At 36.2% G+C, this 26,742-nt stretch overlaps 1 long non-coding RNA gene across 2 annotated transcripts in view; it reads right to left on the bottom strand.

The window, feature by feature from the left end:
- The window catches only part of LOC109549357 (uncharacterized), a 42,928-nt gene that overhangs the window by 5,009 nt on the left and 11,177 nt on the right, over positions 1–26,742 (bottom strand). The window contains exon 3 of one of the 2 annotated variants that reach the window (XR_002175637.3): positions 2,495–3,586. The exons of the other annotated variant lie outside the window; for it this stretch is intronic. This is a non-coding gene — a long non-coding RNA (uncharacterized lncRNA). Of the gene's footprint in view, positions 1–2,494; positions 3,587–26,742 lie in introns of those variants that run through there. 2 annotated transcript variants of the gene reach the window in all.

Below are 26,742 nucleotides of genomic sequence, written 5' to 3'. Positions count from 1 at the left end.
CCACATGCCATTGATATCCCATCAACTGCCCAAACTCTTTCAACCCAGGCTAAAGCCATGAGAGGGAAAATCAGGCTGCATATTTAACTGTCCCCATGTTCTCACTCTTGCTATCCCTTCTGTCTACCAACCCTCAAGGCCAAACTCTTCTCTTATTTTCTTAACTTCATTCCTCACTTCTTTCTGACTTGAGTCTCTCTGTTAATGCTTAGAGGAGATTAGGGGAACCTTCACTAAACGCTGTGAAAAGAAATACATACACCTAAGACTCCGGTCTAACATTAAAATAATAAATAGATTTGAAGGGTTAGGAATTCCTAACTCTTCAAAAGCCTTTCAAACTTATTATCTTGAAAATATATCAAGTGTGTGCCTTCTGTTGGTCAAGCATTAATCATCAGAGAAATGAAAATTAAAACCACAATGAGATATCACCTCACACCTGTCAGAATGGCTATCATCAAAAAGAACACAAAAAACAAATGTTGGTGAGGGTGTGGAGAAAAAGGAATCCTCACACATTGTTGGTGGGAATGTAAATTGGTGCAGCCACTATAGAGAACAGTATGGTGGTTTCTCAAAAAACTAAAAATAGAACTAGGAGTCTAGTACATTCACAAACTGAAAGGTAATTATGCTCCCTTTGTTTTCATATCATTAAGTAATAATAATGCTGAGCAGAGAGTAGCACTTCAGTCTATCTGGTATATATTTCCTACCTTCCATTCATTCTCTCATTCATCCATTCTGCAAACATTTTGTAAGTACCTTTTATGTTCTAGGCACTGATACTAATTGACAGGGTATAAGGTTATTCCCAGTGCCTTAGGCAGCCTGATCCCAGGAAATACAGATGCAAGAACCACTGAAAAATACCCAACATCCTATCTCAAGCTATATGGAATAGCTGTGATCAAATATTGTAAATCAGATATTTTCTGGTTCTAATATTCTATGATTCTATGATAGTTTTATGTTATTTTCTTAAGGAGTTTTTAAGAAATTACTTTTGGGAAGTAACATGCTGAGAGAAATATGGAAACACAACTATGAAGATATATTTTATTCCTCATACTTAAAAAAAAAAAACCTTTTAAATGAAATCATCATGGACAAATGGCAAAGACTCTAGGGATTTCTTCCAAGATCTCTTTTACCTTCTCCCTTAGAGAATTTATCTGATCTGGTGTCCTTAGAATGTCCAAATCCATACTGTCAGTCCAATCTTCAGTATAGAATAACTATAAATTTTAAGTTGGAAAAAAGCAATTTGGCTTTATAACCATATGTATGATCTGCCTGAAATGTGTGAAGGGGCTGTGACATTACTGCTTACTCCTCAGGAGAAGAAAATACGATCAGCTAGAGCTCCTAATTCCCACACCTCAACCACATATATTGTGATAATTAACTGGATCATTAATGGAAACAAACACTATTACAATCTAAACTGAAGATCACTGCAATGGGAAATGTTAACTTCTAATGACCTGCCAACATTAATGAGTTTTTAGTAAATCTAAATACATCTGAAGACTGGAAGGAAAATATTACTGCATTAAGAAACTAGATTCCATCAGCACATTTTGTCTCTCATTAAACTTCATAAAACCTGGAAATACTGTGAAGCATTTTGAACTGTGAAAACACATTAGTCAGTGGAAGCACACTAGTCTATCATTCCAATGAATAAGATGACTGAGCCCTGGAACAGATACGAGTTCTTATGGACCTCCTGGTTCTCCAGGGCATGTCCCAAATCTGTAGAGTCCAGCCTAAAATTGCCTAAATAGAGCATAATGTTGTAAAATGTGTCCCCAGAGGATGGCTCTGTGCTTAAGTACAGATTCACCACCTTAGCAACCCCAGGCTCAGGAGTTCACCAGCACATACCCTGATGGTTTGGTCCTTCAAGCTAAGACATGCATAGTCACAGCAGAATGTAACTATGTGGCATGACTCAAGAGACACCAAAAAGGTCTGTAGTAAGGAAAAAACCAGGTCTAACAAATAAAATATTTATTTTCAATTAAAAAGCCAAGATGATTGAAACTACCAAATTTTAGCAAAATTTCTGCAGGATCAAAGAGTAAAGGTAAATTTGACTGTCTATATGTCCTAATGGAGAAAAGGCCCCAAAAGAAGGGAACAGAACACAAGTTAGAATCAATGTGAATGAAGTCAAATCCGGCTGCTGCTGCCTAGCAAAGCATGGCCATAGGGTTGGAATGGACGAGGGAGGGAAATGAGGTTATGAGGTAACGGCCATAGACAGAAAAACCAGGCATAAAAAGTTGGGATAATAAGCTATCCAAATACAGTGGCTACCCTGCTCTGGAAGGCCACAAGAGCACGTGGTATGGACTATGCTCACTTATATCCCAAGATTGTTTAATGATCTTAATAACCAGTTCCCAACTGCAGTCTTTTCATTACAGTCTAAATGAATACAAGAGAATTAAAAAAATCAAAAGTAAGATTAGGTAGTCAGTACTGAGAAGCCGTTTCCTGAATTTATTTAGCAAATTGAGCCATTTATAACAAATTAATAAGACACTGGTAATTGATTTTGGAATTCATTACAAGTGAACTATTTCCATGCTCTGAAATTGTCACCTTGGGGTGAGATGCTAACTATAATAATAGAAGCTAACTTCTTAAAATAATAAAGTTTTCCTTTTGGTCATCAGGTCTGTTTAATTTAAATGTGAATTTATTAAAGTTGGCTTAAAAGGTGAGTCATTAGTCAGGAAAATTGGTGGCTGCTATTTTCAAAGATTTGGGGGGGGGGGGGCTTCCCTGGTGGCGCAGTGGTTGAGAGTCTGCCTGCGGATGCAGGGGACACGGGTTCATGCCCCGGTCCGGGAAGATCCCACATGCTGCAGAGCAGCTGGGCCCATGAGCCATGGCCGCTGAGCCTGCGCGTCCGGAGACTGTGCTCCGCAACGGGAGAGGCCACAGCAGTGAGAGGCCCGCGTACCGCAAAAAAAAAAAAAAGATTTTTTTTAACTACTTTGAAAGTAACAAATGCTCTGCGACTCAAATTTGGCTGTATCTTTTAAGATGGCATTGAGGTTTAGATCTGAAATGGAGGTAGGATGGTAGGACACCTCCTAATCCTGTGTTCCATACACAACATCTGACAGACAGGCTATACGGGGAATTCAGTTTAAGAGCTGAAGAAGCTCCTAGGCTATATGGCAGTGAGAATTATAGAGAACATCTCTGACTTGTGGCTATTGTTCCACTGATGCAGACAAACTTAAAATGAGAACCCACTGCTTTCATTACATAAAAGAAATTAATTTGGTAGCTCCTTAGAAAAAGGTTGATTGGTGTCACAAAGAGCAGAAGGAGGATGAACAAGGTGATATATGAACAAAATAGCAACTAGTCTCAAAAGAGGTAACTTGTACAAAGTGTAATTTACTCCAGATTCCCTTTTAGGAAGAGAAACTAACTATCTGAAAAGGTAAATATACTGTTCTCAGAGGGCATCCACCAGTATAAAGAACAGAGTTGATTGTTCTGAAAAGATGAATTTACGAGGTCTTTTTAAGTATACTCAGTACGTGTCTTCTTATTTCTGGAATATAAAAAGGGAAATATTAAAACTTGCTTTGAAAATGACTTAGTTCACATTAGCTCACTCTACCTGCTAAAACTGTAACTTGCTGTTCATGCATTTGCTAATAGGCCACTAATTTTTTCCATTTAAATGGATACGTTTTTCTCACACTAATTGTACATCTCAATATTACTAAGTTTGGCATCTTGAAATGGTGTTCCCATTAGGTAACTAACCTATGTAAGTTATTAATGTTCAGCTGAGATATTAGTTTAACATTTATTAAAACATTCTTTGCCATGTTAATACATAATATTCCTTTATTCTCACTATTTTAAAAATAAAACAATTTGAGAAAATATAATATTGAAATATACAGAACCCCTTTTACTTTTATGTATCAAGTTATATCATAAAAGTTTAGACATTGAACTTAATTCAACCACTCAAAATACCACATAAACCTGGAAAGAAAAATTTATGGATGTGAAAAACCACCAATGCAGTACTAAGACAGACTTTATTTACAACTTTGTTGATAGATCTTGGATTTCAACAGAACTGGAAACATGTGCACAAAATTCAGGAAATAATTACTCAGAAATGTCATACTGACTTTGACCACACCCTCTACAGGCCAGTTATTGTACTCCTGTGCTCCTGCTTGTCCCAAACTTTCACATTCATATCAAATGATTCTCTCTCCCTTTTCCTTAACTCTTAAAACAAAATCAGAGTTTACATTTTCCTACTTTTAATGGTAAAGAATGTGCCTTCCTTAGTCCTCCAACTTCATAGGACAAATGTGCTTCCACATTTCCTGATCTAAAGAAGGAAATCATCCTACTTTATCACCAGTAGAGTGGTTCCCTTCTACCCCATCACTCCCAGACTGTAAACAGCTTGGACCCAGTCCTGCAGCAGAGTGGGGAGACGGAAGGGGTAAGACAGGCTAAGAACTCACTGCAGTGTTAGTAGGAGTCATAGGCAACAATAAATCACACATTTCACATGGCCCAATCTGCTGGAAATCATATGAAGCACCGTTTTCTAGCCCTGCCTGCAAGCCTTGTTTAGCATCCTCTCCATAAATTATCTGATCACCTGAACAGCTTAAGTACCTACCCTGAGAGTACTGTCACCAAGCAAGGGGGATTAATTTAAGATATGCCACACCTCTCTGTTCAAACAACAAAAAAAGTCTGTATACTATAGTTACATGTAGGTTGCCCTTGCAGTCATGTCTTGTTACTCCTGTTTACTGCACAGACCCCTACCTACAAATAAAGAACTTAATTGAAGAATTAATTGATTAAAATAAGTTCTTTGCCAATTTGCTCATAATTTGCAATGCCAATTTAGCATAATATGTGTGCCCCTAGAGCTCACAGTCTCCCACTTTGGGGATATATTTTTGAAATCTTCCAACCTTTTTTATAGAAAAACACAAAAAGAAGTTGGTTCCAGCTGTGACTTCACTCCCTATGTCTAAAGATACTACGATTTTCCAGTCTTGGGTCTGGCAACATCTATGTTTATGCTTTAGTTCAACACTTAAAAAACGTTAACTGTGAGAGGAGTCAAGATGGCGGACTAGGAGGATGTGGAATTTGTGTCTCCACACAACTAGGGCACCCACCAGGCACCCGTGAGGGACCATGGACACCTAAGGGGACGGGAGGTACCCCCAGCAACCCGGTAGGATGTGGGGCATGGGGAGGAGTGAGGGGGGAAGAGAAGTGGAGGCTTGACGGGACTGGCGCCCCTGAGGGGCGGCTGAGGGAGGGGAAGGGATCCCATGCCCAAAGGGGTAAATTGGGGGACCATTGGGAGGGCAGAGGATCAAAAGGGAGAGTGGCCAGGTTTCCCCTGCCCACTTGGGCCCCCAGGAGCCTGCTGAGAAGCCGGGCCTGATCCTCTGCCCACCAAGGCCCCCTCCAGCCGGGTGGATCCTGAGGGAGTGGGAGGGAGGGAAGGGGGAACAAAAGTAAAGGCTGGACCTATGAGACTGGCACCCCTGAGGGGTGGCTGAGGGAGGGGAGGACTTCCTACACCCAGCAGGACCCACCCACAGTTAGGGGTCCAGCAGCAACAGGGGAGACCACGGGGGAGACATGGGGGGACACAAAGGAGCAGAAGGGAACATGGCCAGCGCTTTCCCTGTCCACTTAGGAACCAGGGAGCCCATTGGGCTCTCGGGCCTAATCTTCTGCCCTTCGAGCCTCCCTCCTGCTGCCCAAGTGCCCAGGCCCCGCCTCTACATCCCCACCCAGGGCCCCACCTCTACACTCGGAGACCCACTCTGAGACCCCCTCCAAACGCACTGGGCCTAAACCCCACCCACACACCCTCACCCAGGACCTTATCTCCAAACTCCAGAACTCCACAGAACTCCACACTCGGGAGGCAGCCCTTTAGACATGCTGCCTCTCTGCTTCTGGGCCAGTCCTAAGCAGAGGCCCTGCCCTAAACTTGAACATCACCCGCCTAGGCCCTGCCCCCAAGGCCTTTTCTGGCTGCATGGGTCCTGACCCTAGGCTCACCCCCCCACCCCATCCCCCACCCCTACCTAGGTCCCGCCTCACCCTAAACCCCACCCCTAAGTTCCACCTCTGCCTAAACTCCGCCCCCATAGCCAAGGTTTTTTGTTTTTTCTTTTTTTCTTTTTTCCTCTTTTAGATTGGGAATCTGTTTTACCTTGTTATTGACTCATTGCTGTTTATTCATTTATATTTTTATTTTTTCTAATAAATCTTTTATTTTTCTGATTTTATTCTTTATACTTTGTTACTGTTCTGCTCCTTATTTTATTTTATTTTTTTTGCAGTACGCGGGCCTCTCACTGTTGTGGCCTCTCCCGTTGCAGAGCACAGGTTCCGAATGCGCAGCCTCAGCGGCCATGGCTCACGGGCCCAGCTGCTCCGCGGTATGTGGGATCCTCCCAGACTGGGGCACGAACCCAGTCTGTGTCCCCTGCATTGGCAGGCGGACTCTCAACCACTGCACCACCAGGGAAGCCCCTCTGTTCTGCTCCTTTTGGCTTGTTCCCCTTTTGGTTTCTTTTCTCTGCTGTGGTTTTGTTTTACCTTACTGCACTTGTTTCAATTATATTTTTATTTTTCCTAATATATTTTTTAGCTTTCTAATTTTATTTTGTTTTTTATTCTTTGTTATTGTCCTGCTTCTTTTTCCTTTTTTTTTTTCCTTTTTGCCTCACCACGTGGCTTGCAGGATCTTGGTTCCCAGGCTGGAGGTCGGGCCTGAGCTCCTGTGGTGGGAGCTCCAAGTCCAAACCGCTGGACTAACAGAGAACCTCAGACCCCAGGGAATATTAATCAGAGTGAGCCCTCCCAGAGGTCCTCATCTCGGCACCAAGACCCAGCTGTATCCAACTGCCTGTAAACTCCACAGCTGGATGCCTCAGGCCAAACAACCAGTAAGGCAGGAATACAGAACCACCCATCAAAAAAAAAAAAAAAATGAAATGATACAAAAATATGTTACAGACGAGGGAGCAAAGTAAAAACCTAAAAGACCAAGTAAATGAACACAAAATAGGCAACCTACCTGAAAAAGAATTCAGAGTAATGATAGTAAAGATGATTCAAAATCTCAGAAACAGAATGGAGAAAATACAAGAAACACTGAACAAGGATCTAGAAGAACTAAAGAGTAAACAAACAGTGATGAATAACACAATAACTGAAATTAAAAATACTCTAGAAGGAATCAATAGCAGAATAACTGGGGCAGAAGAACAGATAAGTGACCTGGAAGATAAAATAGTGGAAATAACTGGCACAGACCAGAATAAAGAAAAAAGAATGAAAAGAATTGAGGACAGTCTCAGAGACCTCTCGGACAACTTTAAGCTCACCAACATTCTAATTATAGGGGTTCCAGAAGAAGAAGAGAAAAAGAAAGAGTCTGAGAAATATTTAAAGAGATTATAGTCGAAAACTTCCCTAACATGGAAAAGGAAATAGTCAATCAATTCCAGGAAGGGCAGAGAGTCCCATACAGGATAAAACCAAAGAGAAACACACTGAGACACATATTAATCAAACTATCAAAAAGTAAATACAAAGAAAAAATATTAAAAGCAGCAAGGGAAAAGCAACAAATAACATACAAGGGAATCCCCATAAAGTTAACAGCTGATCTTTCAGCAGAAACTCTGCCAGCCAGAAGGGAATGGCAGGACATATTTAAAGTGATGAAAGGGAAAAACCTACAACCAAGATTACTCTACTCAGCAGGGATCTTATTCAGATTCGATGGAGAAACCAAAAGCTTCACAGATAAGCAAAAGCTATGAGAATTCAGCACCACCAAACCAGCTTTACAACAAATGCTAAGGGAACTTCTCTAAGCGGGAAACACAAGAGAAGAAAAAGACCTGCAAAAACAAACTCAAATCAACTAAGAAAATGGTAATAGGAACATACGTATCAATAATCACCGAGAATGTAAATGGATTGAATGCTCCAACCAAAAGACACAGGCTCGCTGAATGGATACAAAAACAAGACCCTCATATATGCTGTCTACAAGAAACCCACTTCAGACCTAGCGGCACATACAGACTGAAAGTGAGGGGATGGAAAAAGATATTCCATGCAAATGGAAATCAAAAGAAAGCTGGAGTAGCAATACTCATAACACACAAAATAGACTTTAAAATAAAGACAGTTATAAAAGATAAGGAAGGACACTACATAATGATCAAGGGATCGATCCAAGAAGAAAACATAACAATTGTAAATATTTATGCACCCAGCATAGGAACACCTCAATACATAAGGCAAACGCTAACAGCCATAAAAGGAGAAATCGAAAGTAACACAATAATAGTGGGTGACTTTAACACCCCACTTATACCAATAGACAAATCATCCAGACAGAAAATAAATAAGGAAACACAAGCCATAAATGACACAATAGACCAGATAGACTTAACTGATATTTTTAGGACATCCCACCTAAAAGCAGAAGAATACACTTTCTTCTCAAGTGCACATGGAACGTTCTCCAGAATAGATCACATCTTGGGTCACAAATCAAGCCTTGGAAAATTTAAGAAAACTAAAATCAGATCAAGCATCTTTTCCAACCACGTTATGAGATTAGAAATCAATTACAGGAAAAAAACAGTAAAAATCACAAATACACGGAGGCTAAACAGTGCACTACTAAACAATCAAGAGCTCACTGAAGAAATCAAAGAGGAAATCAAAAAACATCTAGAAACAAATGACAATGAAAGCACAATGATCCAAAATCTATGGGACGCAGCAAAAGCAGTTCGAAGACATAAGTTCATAGCAATTCAAGCTCACCTCAAGAAACAAGAAAAATCTCAAATAAACAATCTAACATTACACCTAAAGCAACTAGAAAAAGAAGAACAATGAAAACCCAAAGTTAGTAGAAGGAAATAAATCATAAAGATCAGGGCAGAAGTAAATGAAATAGAAACAAAGAAAACAACAGCAAAGATCAATAAAACTAAAAGCTGGTTCTTTGAGAAGATAAAAAAAATTGATACACCTTTAGCCAGACTCATCAAGAAAAAAAGGGAGAGGACTCAAATCAATAAAAGTAGAAATGAAAAAGGAGAGATTACAACTAACACCACAGAAATACAAAAGATCACAAGAGACTACTACAAGCAATATATGCCAATAAAATGGACAATCTGGAAGAAATGGAAAAATTCTTGGAAAAGTACAACCTTCCAAGATTGAACCAGGAAGAATTAGAAAACATAAACAGACCAATCACAGGTAATGAAGTTGAAACTGTAATTAAAAATCTTCCAACAAACCAAAGTCCAGGACCAGATGGCTTCACAGGCGAATTCTACCAAACATTTAGAGAAGAGTTAATATCTATCCGTCTCAAACTCTTCCAAAAAATTGCAGAGGGAGGACCACACCCAAACTCATTCTACAAGGCCACGATCACCCTGATACCAAAACCAGACAAAGATGTCACAAAGAAAGAAAACTACAGGCCAATATCACTGATGAACATAGATGCAAAAATCCTCAACAATAGCAAACAGAATCCAACAGTACATTAAAAGGATCATACACCATGATCAAGTGGGGTTTACCCAGGAATGCAAGGATTCTTCAATATATGCAAATCAATCAATGTGATACACCATACTAACCAACTGAAGGAGAAAAACCATATGATCAACTCAATAAATGCAGCAAAAGCTTCTGACAAAATTCAACACCCATTTATGATAAAAACCCTCCAGAAAGTAGGCATAGAGGGAACTCACCTCCACACAATAAAGGCCATATATGACAAACCCACAGCCAACATCGTCCTCAATGGTGAAAAACTGAAACCATTTCCCCTAAGGTCAGGAACAAGACAACGTTGCCCACTCTCACCACTATTATTCAACATAGTTTTGGAAATTTTAGCCACAGCAATCAGAGAAGAAAAAGAAATAAAAGGAATCCAAATCGGAAAAGAAGAAGTAAAGTAGTCACTGTTTGCAGATGACATGATACTATACACAGAGATTCCTAAAGATGCCACCAGAAAACTACTAGAGCTAATTAATGAATTTGGTAAAGTAGCAGGATACAAAATTAATGCACAGAAATCTCTTGCATCCCTATATACTAATGATGAAAAATCTGAAAGAGAAATTAAGCAAACAATCCCATTCACCATTGCAACAAAAAGAATAAAATACCTAGGAATAAACCTACCTAAGGAAACAAAAGACCTGTATGCAGAAAACTATAAGACACTGATGAAAGGAATTAATGATGAAACAAACAGATGGAGAGATATATCATGTTCTTGGATTGGAAGAATCAACATTGTGAAAATGACTATACTACCCAAAGCAATCTACATATTCAATGCAATCCTATCAAACTACCAATGGCATTTTTCACAGAACTAGAACAAAAAATTTCACAATTTGTATGGAAATACAAAAGACCCCAAATAGCCAAAGCAATCTTGAGAAATAAAAACGGAGCTGGAAGAATCAGGTTCCTTGACTTCAGACTATACTACAAAGCTACAAAGCTAAGACAGCATGGTACTGGCACAAACACAGAAAGATATATCAATGGAACAGGATAGAAAGCCCACAGACAAACCCACGCACATATGGTCACCTTATTTTTGATAAAGGAGGCAAGAACATACAATGGAGAAAAGACAGCCTCTTCAATAAGTGGTGCTGGGAAAACCAGATAGCTACATGTAGAAGAATGAAATTAAAATACACCCTAACACCATACACAAAAATAAACTCAAAATGGATTAAAGACCTAACTGTAAGGCCAGACACTATAGAACTCTTAGAGGAAAACATAGACAGAACACTCTATGACATAAATCACAGCAAGATCTTTTTTGACCCACCTCCTAGAATAAGAGAAATAAAAGCAAATAAACAAATGGGACCTAATGAAACTTAAAAGCTTTTGCATAGCAAAGGAAACCATAAACAAGATGAAAAAACAACCCTCAGGATGGGAGAAAATATTTGCAAACAAAGCAACTGACAAAGGATTAATCTCCAAAATATACAAGCAGCTCATGCAGCTCAATATCATAAAAACAAAAAACCCAATCCAAAAATGGGTGGAAGACCTAAATAGACATTTCTCCAAAGAAGATACACAGATGGCCAACAAATACATGAAAAGATGCTCAACATCACTAATCATTAGAGAAATGCAAATCAAAACCACAATGAGATATCACCTCCCACTAGTCAGAATGGCCATCATCAAAAAGTCTACAAACAATAAATGCTGGAGAGGGTGTGGAGAAAAGGGAACCCTCCTGCACTGTTAGTGGGAATGTAAATTGATACAGCCACTATGCAGAACAGTATGGAGGTTCCTTAAAAACTAAAAATAGAACTACCATATGACACAGCAATCCCACTACTGGGCATGTACCCTGAGAAAACCATAATTCAAAAAGAGTCAGGTACCACAATGTTCACTGCAGCACTATTTACAATAGCCAAGACATGGAATCAACCTAAATGTCCATCAATAGATGAAAGGATAAAGAAGATGTGGCACATATATACAATGGAATATTACTCAGCCATAAAAAGAAACGAAATTGAGTTATTTGTAGTGAGGTGGATGGACCTAGAATCTGTCATGCAGATTGAAGTAAGTTAGAAAGAGAAAAACAAATACCATATGCTAAACACATATATATGGAATTTTAAAAAGTGGTACTGATGAACCTAGTGGCAGGGCAAGAATAAAGATGCAGATGCAGAGAACAGATTTGAGGGAACGGAGGAGACGAGGAAGCTGGGATGAAGTGAGGGAGTAGCACTGACATATATGCACTACCAAATATAAAATGGATGGCTAGGGCTTCCCTGCTGGTACAGTGGTTGAAAGTCCGCCTGCCAATGCAGGGTACACGGGTTCGTGCCCCAGTAGGGGGAGATCCCACATGCCGTGGAGCGGCTGGGCCCGTGAGCCATGGCCGCTGAGCCTGCGCATCCGGAGCCTGTGCTCCGCAACAGGAGAGGCCACAACAGTGAGAGGCCCGTGTACCGCAAAAAAAAAAAAAAAAAAATGGATGGCTAGTGGGAAGATGCTGCATAGCACAGGGAGATCAGCTCGGTGCTTTGTGACGACCTAGAGGGATGGGATAGGGAGGGTGGGAGGGAGGCTCAAGAGGGAGGGGATATGGGGATATATGTACACATATAGCTGATTCACTTTGTTGTACAGTAGAAACTAACACAACATTGTAATGCCCTTATACTCCAATAAAGATGGGGAAAAAAAATTAACTGTAAAATGAAAGAAAACTAATAACTAAATAGGATTAGACCATGTCCCATTTTATAGTAATTGGAAATTTTCATATTTTAAAGGTTTTTACGCATTCCCATTAATTCGTTTTTTAAGTATTTTTATCAGATTGAATACTGGCTAGAACTACAGAGACCTGTCTTTCTACAGTCTAACATCTCTACTTAAATTTTACAAAACTTTCATTTCTACCCAGAAAGAGAATGTGAATCATTGTCAAAGCAGTATCTGTATAATGTCTGATGGTTGATAGGATGGGTTCATGGTGTGAGGACTGCTGTTTATAACAGGGAGATTTAAAGTTGGATTCCTGTGGACAACAGTGATGCAAACAAACTCCTAATCTACAAAAAACATTAGTCATAAACTGATAAGTGCATCTTTCAATAACTAGTTGTTACCCCTCTATTTACACGCCTTCTCTTTAGTATGCTATTCCTAGAATGCCAGAAGAAATGAACTTGCCAGTGCCCTTACTTAATGCAAAAATTCCCTCAATATATCTCAGTTACAGTGGCAAGAAATATTGTCTGGCTATTCACGGCAAACAGGGCCTTCACCACACACTAACTCCCAGCTGCCTGCCTGCTGTTAGTGCATTAAAAGACATTCTGTCCACTTAATTTTCACTCCTTCTCAGCCACATATTTTATGCTTCCCCAACCTTAGTAGGCAATTTCCCTCTGCTGAACTATATTAATCAGAAACTATATTAGGCCTCCCCTTGGGCACACCTCTCAATAACAAGTTTCGGTAGCAACCAATCCCTATAATTGCTTACTAGTCGTTATTGTATTTGTTTTCAAAGGTTTATCCCTCTCACAGAAAAGTTAAGTTGTTCCTGGACAATGTTGACCTTAACCTAGTTGCAGAAGGTGATGCACTATGAGAGATATCTACATGACAAGATTAAGGAATATCAGGAAGCTTCTGAAAAACAATAAGAAAATTCCTTTAAGGTTCTTCATACAAATGTTCCCTTTTAAAATACAGATACACTTGGAAAAGTTATGCAATGGATGAAATGATCATGCCCCCCAAAAACGTATGTGTTGAAAATCCTAATCCCCAACGTGTTGCTATTTAGAGATAGAGCCATTGGGAGATAACTAGGTCATGAGTGTGAAACCCACAAGATGGGATTAGTGCCCTTATAAAGACAGACACAAGAGAACTTGGTTCCTCTCTTTGGTCTCTGCCATGTGAAGATACAGTGAGAAGATGGCCATCCGCAAACTAGGAAGAGGGCCTTTACAAAGAACCCAACCATGTTGGTACACTGATCTCAAACTTCAGCCTCCAGAACTGTGAGAAATACATGTTTGCTGTTGAAGCCACCCAGTCTAAGGTATTCTGTTATAACAAACCAATCTAAGATGGGTTAACTCAGCAAACTAAATACACAAAGTCAGAGACTCATAAAACATTCTCCTCCTCTACAAGCTTAGAAAGGCACGAAGATTGAGAGACAAGACGGTAGGAAAAAAGGTGTGCAATAGAATGAGATGAAGCTCACAGAAAGCTAATTCTACCTAATTAAAAATGGTTCCTGTCCCAGATAGTCACATTTTGCTCATGACACTAAACCTACTCTAAACTAGATTGGACAGTAACTAGTCTTGATTTACCCACTTTATTTTAGTCGCTTATTTTAGGTTTGTCTTTTCATGAGATGGTTTATAGCAGCTCCAGAATTTATTTGTTTAGAGTACAATACTTGTTATCAAAGCTTCCACAAAGCTCTTTAGATTAAAAAGATACCAGAGAAATTTCTGAGACACTATAAGCATGATCATCTAAACAAATTTTCAAAGTCAATAAAGTCATTTCCACATACTACAGAAATACTTTAAATAAAAGATAAGAAACTATCCAAAAGTGCCTAAGATGTTGACAAGTTCTGTATCATACTTCTTGAACACTTTTTAACATCATTTAAGATTTTTTCACACTTTTCATGGTCCTTTGAATGAGGATAATTTTTACGTTATGAATTAGAATGAAATGAATTTATAAAGAAAAGCATAATGTAGATATAAGCTGGAAAGCAATGAAAGAATTTTCATCAATTAATAGTTTCCAATTTCACATATAATTTGTAGACCAAACTTTAGTCTCTTCTATTTTTAAAAACCACTTCTAGGCATATACTTGTAATTGATCATGCACACAAAAAAAAGTATCAATAAGCTCCATAAGCTCTCCTTTTGGTTTTTATCTTAGAGATGCCAGGTGCAACTTGAAATTTCTTATCGCTACTAAACTATTTGTTTTAATTAACAGTTTTGGGAAAATATAGCTGATAGTTCACATTTCTAAGTAAAATTTGGAACAAAGGTACTATAGAAAGCCATTCTTAAGAGGTTATTGGCTAATTTCACAACTTTGCATGAAAAGGGGTAGCTACATATTTTTGTTGCTATTCTGTTGGTATTTAGAATGTACTATTAACAAAGAATATATATAAAGCATCTACTAGATGGGAATCAGGATATTTGAGTAAGAAATATACTCAAATATCTCTTTTTGATATTTTATCCTGATATAGAAAACTTTATTACCATTTGGTCTGAATTTCTTACCGGTATCAGCTTTACTAAACTTTATAAAGTTTAAGAAATTTATAAATATTTTCTTAATGATAAATGTACTAGATGAAAAAGCTGAAGTGTGTGATCTCAAATTATTTAACCTCTCTCATTCTCAGTTTGCTCCTTTCTAAAATTTCTTTCTTTGGTTGACCTCCCCTAGGATACATGCAGTAAATTTGGAAACCACTAGTATAGTGGAGAGAAATGGGCTTTGAAGACAGTTCAGATTCAAAACCTGGCTCTGCCACTTATGAGCATGAGCAAATTAATTAGCTAATGTAGTCCTCTCATAGGACCAAAAATTTGTCTCTCATTATCTTTGACATAAATCCTAGCAATATTTTTTGTATCTGTCTCCTAAAGCAAAGGAAATAGAAAAAACAACAACAATAAATGGGACCTAATTAAACTTAAAAGCTTTTGCACAGCAAAGGAAACCATAGACAAAATAAAAAGACAACCTACTGGATGGGAGAAAATATTTACAAATGACATGACCAATAAGAGATTAACATCAAACATATATAAACAGCTCATACATTCAACATCAAAAAAACAAAGAACCCAATTTCAAAATGGGCAGAGGAACTGAATAGACATTTTTCCAAAGAGGAAATGCAAATGGCTAACAGGCACATGAAAAGACACTCAACAATGCTCGCTAATTATCAGGGAAATGTAAATCAGAACCACAATAAGATATAACCTCACACCTGTCAGAATGGCCGTCATCAAAGAGAGCACAAATAACAAACATTGGTGAGCATGTGGAGAAAATGGAACCCTCGTACACTGCACTGTTGGTGGGAATGTAAACTGGTGCAGCAGCTGTGGAAAACAGTATGGTGGTTTCTCAAAAAACTAAAATTAGAACTACCATATGACCCAGCAATTCCACTCCTATGTATATATCCAAAAACAACAAAAACACCAATTTGAAAAGATACATACCCCTCAATGTTCATAACAATATTATTAACAATTGCCAAGATATGGAAGCAACTTAAATGTCCATCAACAGATGAATGGATAAAGAAAATGTGGTATTTATATACAATGAAATACTACTCAGCCATAAAAAAGAATGAAATTTTGCAATTTGCAGCAACATGGATAGACTTGGAGGGCATTATGCTAAGTGAAATAAGTCAGACAGAGAAAGACAAATACTGTATGAAATCACAAATATGTGGAATATAAAAATTAACAACAAACTAGTGAATATAACAAAAAAGAAATAGACACAGATAAAGAAAACAAGCTAATGGTTATCAGTGGGGAGAGAAAAGGGGGAAGAGGATTAAGAGGTACAAGATATTATGTATAAAATAAGCTACAAAGATATATTGTACAACACAGGGAATATAACCAATATTTTATAATAACTATAAATGGAGTATAATGTTTCAAAATTGTAAATCACTATATTGTACACCTATAACATATAATATTGTATGTCAAAAATACTTCAATTTTTAAAAATTTTAACAAAAAAGAGAAAAAATAATAAACACTGTGAAAAAATAATTTTAAAAATTACTTCTCAAAAGAGTAAGATAATTATGTACATGTTCCTAGCACAGATCCTGGTGTGTAGAAGGCACTCAGTAAACATTAGTAGTTCTCTTCCTTTTTAATGCAATTATTCAACAAACTTTTACTGACCAGTTATAAGTACTAGTCCTGGATGCTGGGGATACAAAGATGGCTAAGATATCACGCTCCATTCAAGTAGATCATGGTTTAATAGGACAGACAGATGTATAAACAAATATAAGCAGTACAGTAAGAATATTTCAATACCAGAGACTAGATATAGTCATTCAACTAGTATTACATGAGCACTACTATGAACAAGGCATCCTACTTGGTACTGGAGATTTGAAGGTAAAACATAATCCCAGGTGGGAAGGCTTTCAATTACTGATTCTATTTCTTTAATATCTGGTAGGATTCATATTTTCTCTTTCATTCATGTCAGTTTTGTTAGGTTGAGTTTTTAAGAAATTTGCTCTAAATTTTCAAATGTGTTAGCATAAATTTGCTTATAATATTCCCTTATCATTGTTTTAATGTCTGTAGTATCTGTGGTGATGTCCTCTTTTTCATTCCAATTTTGGACATTTGTGCCTTCTTTCTCTTTTCCTTAATTAGTCACACCAAAGATTTATCAATTTTACTAGTCTTTTATAAGAATCCAATTTTGCCTTTTTTATTTTCTCTATTGCATATTTTTCCTATTTTATTAACTTCTGCTCTTACCCTTTTTATGTGTTTTATTCTTTCTTTGAGTTTAATTGGCTGCTTAATGAGTTTGAGATGAATCATTTATTTTTAGCCTTTCTTCTACAATATACTTCCTCAAGACTATGAGTTTACCTCAAAGCAGGGCTTTAGCTGCATTCCACAAATTTTAATATGTCATATTTTCATTAGCATTCAGTTTGAAATGTTTTCTAATCTCCATGGAAATTTTTCTTTAAACCCATGAGTTATTCATAATGGCATTTCTTAATTTCCAAATGCTTGGAAATTTTCTAGTTGATATTTAGTCATTGATTTCTAGCATAATTCAGCTGTGCTCAATGAATATATTTTGATGTTCAAGCTGATGAAATGTGTTGAGACTTGCTTTATGGCCAAGCACATGGCAAATATTTTTTATAAGTATTCTGCAGTTTCTGGGTTCAGTTTTACATGTGTGTAAACATATTTACATATTGGATGATGCCTGTTGTTACTCAAATATTATATATTCTTCTATGCTCAATCTATCATTACTTAGAGAAGTTATAGCAAAGTCTCTCACTTTAATTGTTTTTGTCCATGTTTACATTTATTACAATCAATGTTTGCTTTATATAGTTTGAAGCTTTTTCATGATATACAGTTTTAAATTATTATATTTTCCTAAAATATTGACACATGTCATTATAACTTATCTCTCCTTATCACTTATAATGCTTCTTGCTTTGTAGTCTAATTTGTCTTATGTTAGTTTAGTTACACCAGCTTTCTTTTGGTTGCTGATTGCATGATATATCTTCTTCAGTTCTTTTTCATTCAGCATTTCTGTATGCTTACACTTAACCTGTGAGTACTGGAGGAGAATATGGTTGAGATTTGTTTTTCTATCCAGTTGGACAATCTTTGTCTTTTATTGGTATATTTTATGTTTAAATTTAATGTAATAATTGGTCTATTTGGGTTAATCTTCCATATTAGTATGTTTCTTTTCTTGCATTATTTTGATTTATGTAGTTTTGTTTCATTTTCTTCTATATTAGCTATTTAGTTACACATTCTTTATTCTATTAAAAGTTGCTCTATAATTACAATATGTATCCTTAATTCTTTTAAGTCATACAGTATTTTTACCATTTCTTAGACAATTTAAAGACTTTAGAATAATTGAATTCTCTTTCTCCTCTCTCATATTTTATGCTGTTTTTGTTATATGTTCTTAAACCAGAAGCATATTATTAGTATTGGCTAATACAATAAATATCATTTAGATATATCCATATCTTTATTCTTCCCATAAATTTTCATCTCTTTCTGCATTTTTATGCTTCCAGGTAGAATTATTTTCTTTCTGCATGAAGTACTTCATTGCTATTTATTTTAGTACAGATCTTCTGGGTATAAATTCTTTCAGTCTTTGTTTATCCTAAAATCTTTATATCATCCTCCTTTTTGAAGGATGTATTTTATAGAATGTTGTGGCTGATACATATTAATTACATATAATATTTGTTTTGCACTGAGTTATCATCATTCCAGTACCTTCTGCTTTCCATTGTTTCTGTTAAAAAGTCAACTGGGAGACATTGTGGCTCAATTGGCAATAATAACTCTCTTGGTCTGATACTATAATTTTCTCTTTTTGCTATGGTTTTCAGCAGTTTTACTATGATTTGCCTAGATATGTTTTTTTCCTTCATATTTATTCTGCTCAGAATCCATAGCACTTCTTGAATACATGGCTTGATTTCTTCAATTGGTTTCGGAAATTTCTCAGTCATTATCTCCTCAAATATTCCTTTTGTTCCATTTTCTTTCTTCTTCTGGAATTCCAACTGCACATATATCAGACCTTTGAGCTTTGTCTTACATATCTCTTATATTCTTTTTCTACTTTTTCTATTTATTTGTTTCTGTGCTGCTGTCTTAAATTAACATTTTCTTATTCTCTATATACCAAATTACTAATTCTCTCTTTAGTTGTACCAAATATGCTGTTAAGCCATCCATTCAGGTCTAAATTTCAGATGTTTATTTTGAGTTCTAGAATTTCCATTTGATTTTTTAAGTTCTCTGCCAAAATTCTTCCTCCTTGACTATTAATCACAGTTATTTTAAAGTCTATGTTGGATAACAGCAGCATCTGGAACTCCTGAGAATATATTCTATCATCCTTAGCTTGGGTCAATTCTTTTCTCTCTATATGAATGAATTAGATTTTTATTGGGTGATGAACACTGCAGATTTTAAAACATTGTAAAGATAATCTGAGAATCTGGGTGGTGTTACCTTCTTCCAGAGAATTTGGGGGTAAAGAAAAGTTTGCTTTAATCTAATTAGAAATCAAGATAATTTGAAACTGCCTTCAGTTCCTGGTCTTCATGACTAGTCTATTTCTGGTTTACCCTTACTCTAGGATGCAGCACTTGATGGTTCCACCTGAGAAGATAGGCTATTTACCAGGCACCTACCTCCTTGACAAATCCTCAATTCCAATTTTTATTCTTCAATCTCTATAATACAAAGCAGCTTTCTTCAGCTTCTCAATCTTCCAATCACTACTTTCACTTTTGAAATCTACAATTTCCTTGAGGCAGAAAGTATGCCCAAATGCTGGGCTCATTTTTGCTAGTTTCCCTCTTCTTTCAGCTCTTGGCTTAAAAATAATTAGTACCCATCTGATGACTTCATATAGATGCTCTTTTCTTCTTCATATTTTAACCAAATTTTATAATCATTCTTAACAGAAAAATTGGTTTTAAATAACCTAGTCATTAATGGAAATTCTCTTTTTAATTTCATTTTTTAATCCTTTACCTTGTGGCTACTCTCTTCCTTCTACACTATGTCACTTAAGTTTTAAATCTTAAAAAACATTTCTAGGGCTTCCCGGGTGGCGCAGTGGTTGAGAATCCGCCTGCCGATGCAGGGGACACGGGTTCATGCCCCGGTCCGGTCCGGGAGGATCCCACATGCCGTGGAGCGGCTGGGCCCGTGAGCCATGGCCGCTGAGTCTGCGCGTCCGGAGCCTGTGCTCCGCAACAGGAGAGGCCACAACAGTGAGAGGCCCGCGTACCACAAAAAACAAACAAACAAAAAAACATTTCTAGCCAGAATATTGGTGCACCCATACTAGGCTCAGATAGCTCAGAAAGTCCATATCAAGAATGCAACATAAAAGAAAAAGAAGGGAAAAATAAAACCATGATCCAGCAAAAATGCTCCAGTATCTAGGACATTCAGAAATGTTGATAGCTCCCCAAATTATCTCCTCTAGCTTTTTCTTTCTTAGCAAATCCATTATTGTGGGAATTCTGAGTTACTGGTCTTTTAGTGGTGGCTGGCAGAGGCCAGAGTTACCAATTACTAGCTCTGCTAGTGTTATCCAAGTACACATATGAGTCTGAGGTGTTCTGACGTAATGAATTGTTGGAGAAAACACTGCAAATTATAAAACATACATGGCAAGGTTCTATATTTGTAAAAAATCAATAATATACAAAACGTATACATGTAAGGTATCTGAAGAGATATAGTATTTATGTCAATAGTGTCAGATTGTCTACAGGTATTCTTCGTATTTTTCTTTGGTTAAATGTCTGGTTTTTCATTTATATGCACATACTGCCTTTTTTATTCAAAAGAAATTCTTTAAAAAATGTGGAACTTGGGTGTTCTGCTTTTTACAAAATATTTTATTTTAAGCCAAATACACTTGCTTTTCTTGTTTATGTTTTGTGCATAAGAAGACAGGTGGTTCACACTAATTTCATTATCACATATTTACATCCTTCTAATTTTTTCCTATTAAGAGAGGCTAAGCAAGGGCTCTAGAGACAGACTAGATACAAATACTGGTTCTGCCATTTGCTAAGTATATAATTTTGGATGAATTATTTAATATCAGTGTATCTCAGTTTTCTTGTCTACACAATGATAGTAACTGTATAGGTTATTAACTTTATAGGTTAGCTGTGAGAAATAAATCAGATAATCCAGTAAAAGTACTTTGCTGGCATATAGGAGGTTCTCCATAAATATTAGCCATTTTTATCAATATATTTATTACTAACTGGAAAATATTCAAATTAATTGAGTGAAAATTAAAAAAAAGAAGCACACACACACAAAAACAATGACATAGGATATCCATTTGCAATTAAATTACCCTTTAACAAAGCTTAGTGTCACAGAATTTAAGTTTACTGCATTGTATAGAACATTGTACTTATTGGCCACTGGGGAGGCATGCAGGAAATAGAGACCCAAAAGAACTTTGTTAAAATATGAAGCAGAGGTATATAACGTAATACTGTGCTAAATTAAAAAAGACAAACTCTTGCACACAATTTATTTCATGCTCACAGTGGAAAATGCATGTAAAACCATCTGGGTATCCATAAGCATGAATCTAATATAGAATTACAGTGCATTTCAGTCAAAAATCTCTGTTGTCCCAAGGTTTTTCTGATAACTTTTAAAACCACTGTCAAAACTTAGTCAACATTTATGGTCCTTTAGGAACTATTTTTTGGACTAATGAATTAATCTGTTGCATCATTTGAAATTCTTAATTTATTTTCAAAGCAATGAATATGAATAGCTTAGCTCTTTCTAGAGTATTTGCAACCACATCATACAATGATTAAAGGAAATATGCAGATAACTTATTTCAGCTAAGACCAAAGTTATTCACAAACAGTAATCAATTTTCATATTTTCAAGTGCTAACATTATATCTTTTAATAAATGAATTACTAAAGAAATAAGTTCAAAGTAATAAATAAAATCCATTATCAAAATGTGTTGGAAATTGCCAATTTTAATTTCAATCTCATCTTAATTTTTAAGCTATGCTTCTAAAAACATGGATTTAATGCTTTTTAAGATATATTTCTTCTAAAGTACTGTATTTTTTGGTAACTATGTATTTCACAAATAAAATGAAGAGGTGGTAGACTCCATCACTGAGATAATTCCATCTCAGACACTACTAATAGCTGACTATGTTCAGAAATATCCAAGACCATCAAAAAAGCATATATTAAAAAAAAAGCATATATTGCTAAAATCTAAAAAATTAGTTTTAGTGCATATTTCCTGCCACAAATTATAATCTTATCCTTGCACTTCTCCTTAGTCTAAAATCAAGTTCGTCCCCCTGCTTAAGCTCCACAAGAAAATGCACTCCTTGAGGTCTTAGAAGAAAATTTCAGTACAAAAAAAGTTCTGTAATTAAACATGATTGACCCAGCTCTGACCTCTAGCCATGTAACTAGGAAAACTGCTTGAAAGTTGGTTTAGCCTGGATTACTTATATATTAAAAGCCACTTGTACATGATGTTATTCCAATACAAGATGCCAAAAAAAGCTATTAATTTGTGAATACAGCTTCTAAAGTGTGGGAAATTCATGAATGATGATGCAAGATCTTAACATTATTCAAAGAGCCCATAGACAAATCATCACAAAAGTGAGAAAGATGGAGCTATAATTTATAGGGGTTGAAGAAACTGGATCACTTCCTGTAAACTCAAAGAGAAAAGAATTATAATTGGTTTGCCTGTTTCAAGCCAAATATCTATTGAACATGTATTAATTTGTCTTGTCTGTGCTGGCCAAGTTCTTCCCCAGCAAAAAAACACATTTGAAAGCTTGTTAATGGCTATACCATAGGAGGATGTTTTAAGATTACACTAAATTTTCAAGAAAATGGTACAGTGTTTCAATCATTTTTAGGTTATTTGCTTCAAGTAAGCATTCAAACTGCATCTCTGTAAAAGGTTCTTATAAAGTTTTATTTCGTTAAAAACACAAATAATTTTAGGAAATGCATGATAAGAAGAAACTGAAAAGTTTTTAAATCCTTTGCCTTGAGCCTGGAAAGTGTAAGAATAAGGATGAGGTGGAGGGGAATGTTTATATCACTCAAAACATAGCTACAGCTGTTTTGTATCAAAGGAAAGGTTTTTGAAATGTGCTAAAAGCCAAGTCCAAAATACCTAAAAAGAGGTTCACCACACATGGAAAGGGATATCCACCTTCTCCAGTACTCTAAGCTATTATGTTACTTGATATTGGTTAAATGTGACCATTATCTAACATTTTAACTGAAAAATATAAGATTTTTTCTACCTTTGAAAAGTCCAAAATCCTCCATCAACTCAGCAGCTGTGGATGATTAACAATGTAAACAGGCTCAAGAGACTGATTCCATGTCCAGGTCCTCTGCTTATGAATGACCTACCCAGAGACATAATTTTAATGGAAACAGAATCTCTTTCTAAAGCAACAAATAAATTAACTTGCAGGAATACTACAGCAACACTACACTTCTTTACTGACACTACTGTATACTGAACAAAGGCAAGCTCCATTTTCTTTTGCTTTAAGACATATAGTGAGGAAATGAGAGTTTCTCTGTTTTTCATTTTCTGGGAAAAGAAAAATATTATAGTTGCTTTTCCAATAATAGCAACTTAAACTCCAAATCTTGTTATGGCAGCTTAAAGATCTTTCACTGAGGATGGACACAGTATTTTGGATGGTGAAAGTAGAGTGTGTTACTTAAGGCTGTTCAAACCAAGATTGGGTTGACTGGTTCTGTTTACCTGGCCACCCTTGACCCAGATTCATGTGCTTAATTTACAGATCAAGATGCAATCCACTCTAATGTCTGGGATTGTAAAAAGATGTGCTATATTATTTAGCCAATTATTTAGCACAAGGGACTCATTTCAAGTGAGAATGCCAATATTCTTTCTGAGTGAAGGACAAAAGTAAGTGAATACAAATCTGAGTAAAAATAATAGTAATACTTAATCTGAAATAAGAGGCTATAGCTGAAGCTGAAGCTAAAGGAAAATTAATTCAATCTCACAGACATTCACATGCTGCCCATTGTATAAACTATAGTGCCTGGACATGTACACAGTTTTGCTTTTTGCCTCTCAGATGGTGTGATGTCAAAAGAAAGTACATAGCATTGCTATGTAAATAGATTTGACAAACTTCATTCAAATCTGACTCTTAAAAAACATGTGTGACTATAAAAACACCAAGTTGTATACCTTAAATATATACACTTTATTTGTCAATTATACCTCAAAGAAGCTGTTTTTAAAAAAAAATTCTGTGGTTATTAATTCTTAATACTGGTCTGAAGAACACAGGATATAAATCATAAAAAGGAAAGCAACCCAGAGTATAAAATTCAGTGACCATTGTGACTTTTAATAGTCATTCTTTAAATTGGAATGTAATATAAATGTATCCAATCACACTGTACATCTCAAACTTACACAATGTTATATGTCAATTATATCTCAAAAATAAATAGGAATTTTTATATCAATAAAGATATTGGAATATAATAAAAATTAAAATACTATGATTCAGATATACTAATTTATCTTTTTACCGTTAGCCTTACTTTAAATCATCTTTCTAAACACTGGATAGAAGCCATACAAGACACAATCGCCACCTCTACTATTCCCTTGACCTCAGGTAGACCCACAGTGGAATATAGTGATGAAAGGCACTCCATATAAATCCAGACACAATCATTTAACCGCATTATCCTGAGTTATCCAGGAATATTTGTAAATCTATCAGATTTTTTTTTTTTTTTTTTTTTTTAGTACGCGGGCTTCTCACTGTTGTGGCCTCTCCTGTTGCAGAGCACAAGCTCCAGACGCCCAGGCTCAGCAGCCATAGCTCACGGGCCCAGCCACTCTGCGGCATTTGGGATCTTCCCAGACCAGGGCACGAACCTGTGTCCCCTGCATTGGCAGGCAGACTCTCAACCACTGCGCCACCAGGGAAGCCCTATCAGATGTTTTGATGTAATGAACTGGATTGTTTATTCATCTGGTCCTCTTGACTTTGGTTGTAGAAGCCCAGCTTGGAAACAGTCAAAAGAAAGTGAAATAACTGAGGGTGTCCATGGTCTGAGTATTTACAAGTTTAATTTTTATGACTACAGTCCTTCACTTGAAAATCAGCATGAATCCATTCTCTTATTTGAAGTTGTGCTTATAAAATTTTCACTTCATGGCATTTATTCTCATTTAGTGAAACTTCTTTCTGAAAGTCACGAGTATTTCCTTTTTCATCAGAAAATTACACTCACAAAATGACACAGGATAGATTCTGCTCACAGAATTAGAGAAATACCCTTACATTTTATTGATTTTTTATATATCCACTCAATGCCAAGACATATGCCCTAGTCAATCAGAAATGCAAGTCTAATTGCTCAATTAGCACTGTTCATCTTATAATATTGTGTAAGGGGTTAGTGAAACAAGGAAATTATCTTTCGTTTCTCCTTAATACTTTGAGAAGATCTGGAAATGAGAGTTAGATTCTACTTCTAATTTGGAGGCAGAGTGGGAAACCTTAAGTAAATGGAAAAATTCAGATTAAAACTACCACTTAATTCCTTTAAAAACTATTTACTTCAGGGCTGCCCTGGTGGCGCAGTGGTTGAGAGTCTGCCTGCCGATGCAGGGGACACAGGTTCGTGCCCCAGTCCGGGAAGATCCCACATGCCGCAGAGCGGCTGGGCCCGTGAGCCATGGCCGCTGAGCCTGTGCGTTCGGAGCCTGTGCTCCGCAACAGGAGAGGCCACAACAGTGAGAGGCTCGCGTACCGCAAAAAAAAACAAAACAAAACAAAACAAAATATTCACTTCACCCTAAAAATAGAATTGTTTTAATGTTAAAATAAAAATACAATCTTTATAACACCCCTTTATAAGATAATTTATTTATGACTAAATTATTAGACAATTATTTTTTCAAGTGACTTCCATAAGTGAAATTACTGAAGCTTTACTATTATTTATGACCTCTCAAACAGACTAGAAAACTTAAAGAATGTCATAATAGTTTTCTATTCAATCCCTAACCATAGTTTGATGGAAACTTTAAGATGGAAAATAGAGCACTTAGAATCTATTTATTTTAGAATTATAATTCAGGATAAGAAAAAGAGTGGGCTCAATATCAGTCATTAAATGTAAGTGAGCAATATGAATGCTTCTCTCTTAAATTAGAAGTATGTTTTATTCTGATCCAATAGAAAAATAGTATATATAAAATACTTTCAGGGCAAACTTCCAATATCCACATACATCCCAACAAATAACATATATTCCAACAAATAACATCATTTCTTTCCATTTAACTAAGACTATAGTGGCAGGACCAAAAGATGTATATATGAGAATAAAACAAATACTAAAACCAGAAGTAGGAAAATTTATTTTTATAAGATAGAAAAATAGCATTATGTATCGAAAAAACAGAGCTCCTGAAACACTTCCACCAATGATTCTAAAAGCTAGCTAGACAAAATAACATAGAATATATTTTTTGAATGCAAGTTTCTCCACATACATTTTGAATTTGGTTTTGTGAGGAAAATACTACAGATAATTAAGTTATTTCTGTTACATTTAATATATACTAGAGCTATCATTTAGCCATCTAA

The sequence above is a fragment of the Tursiops truncatus genome, chromosome 7 (assembly GCF_011762595.2).
Source record: "Tursiops truncatus isolate mTurTru1 chromosome 7, mTurTru1.mat.Y, whole genome shotgun sequence".
Classification (NCBI taxonomy): Eukaryota; Metazoa; Chordata; class Mammalia; order Artiodactyla; family Delphinidae; genus Tursiops; species Tursiops truncatus.
This window is presented reverse-complemented; position numbering and strand designations above follow the sequence as displayed.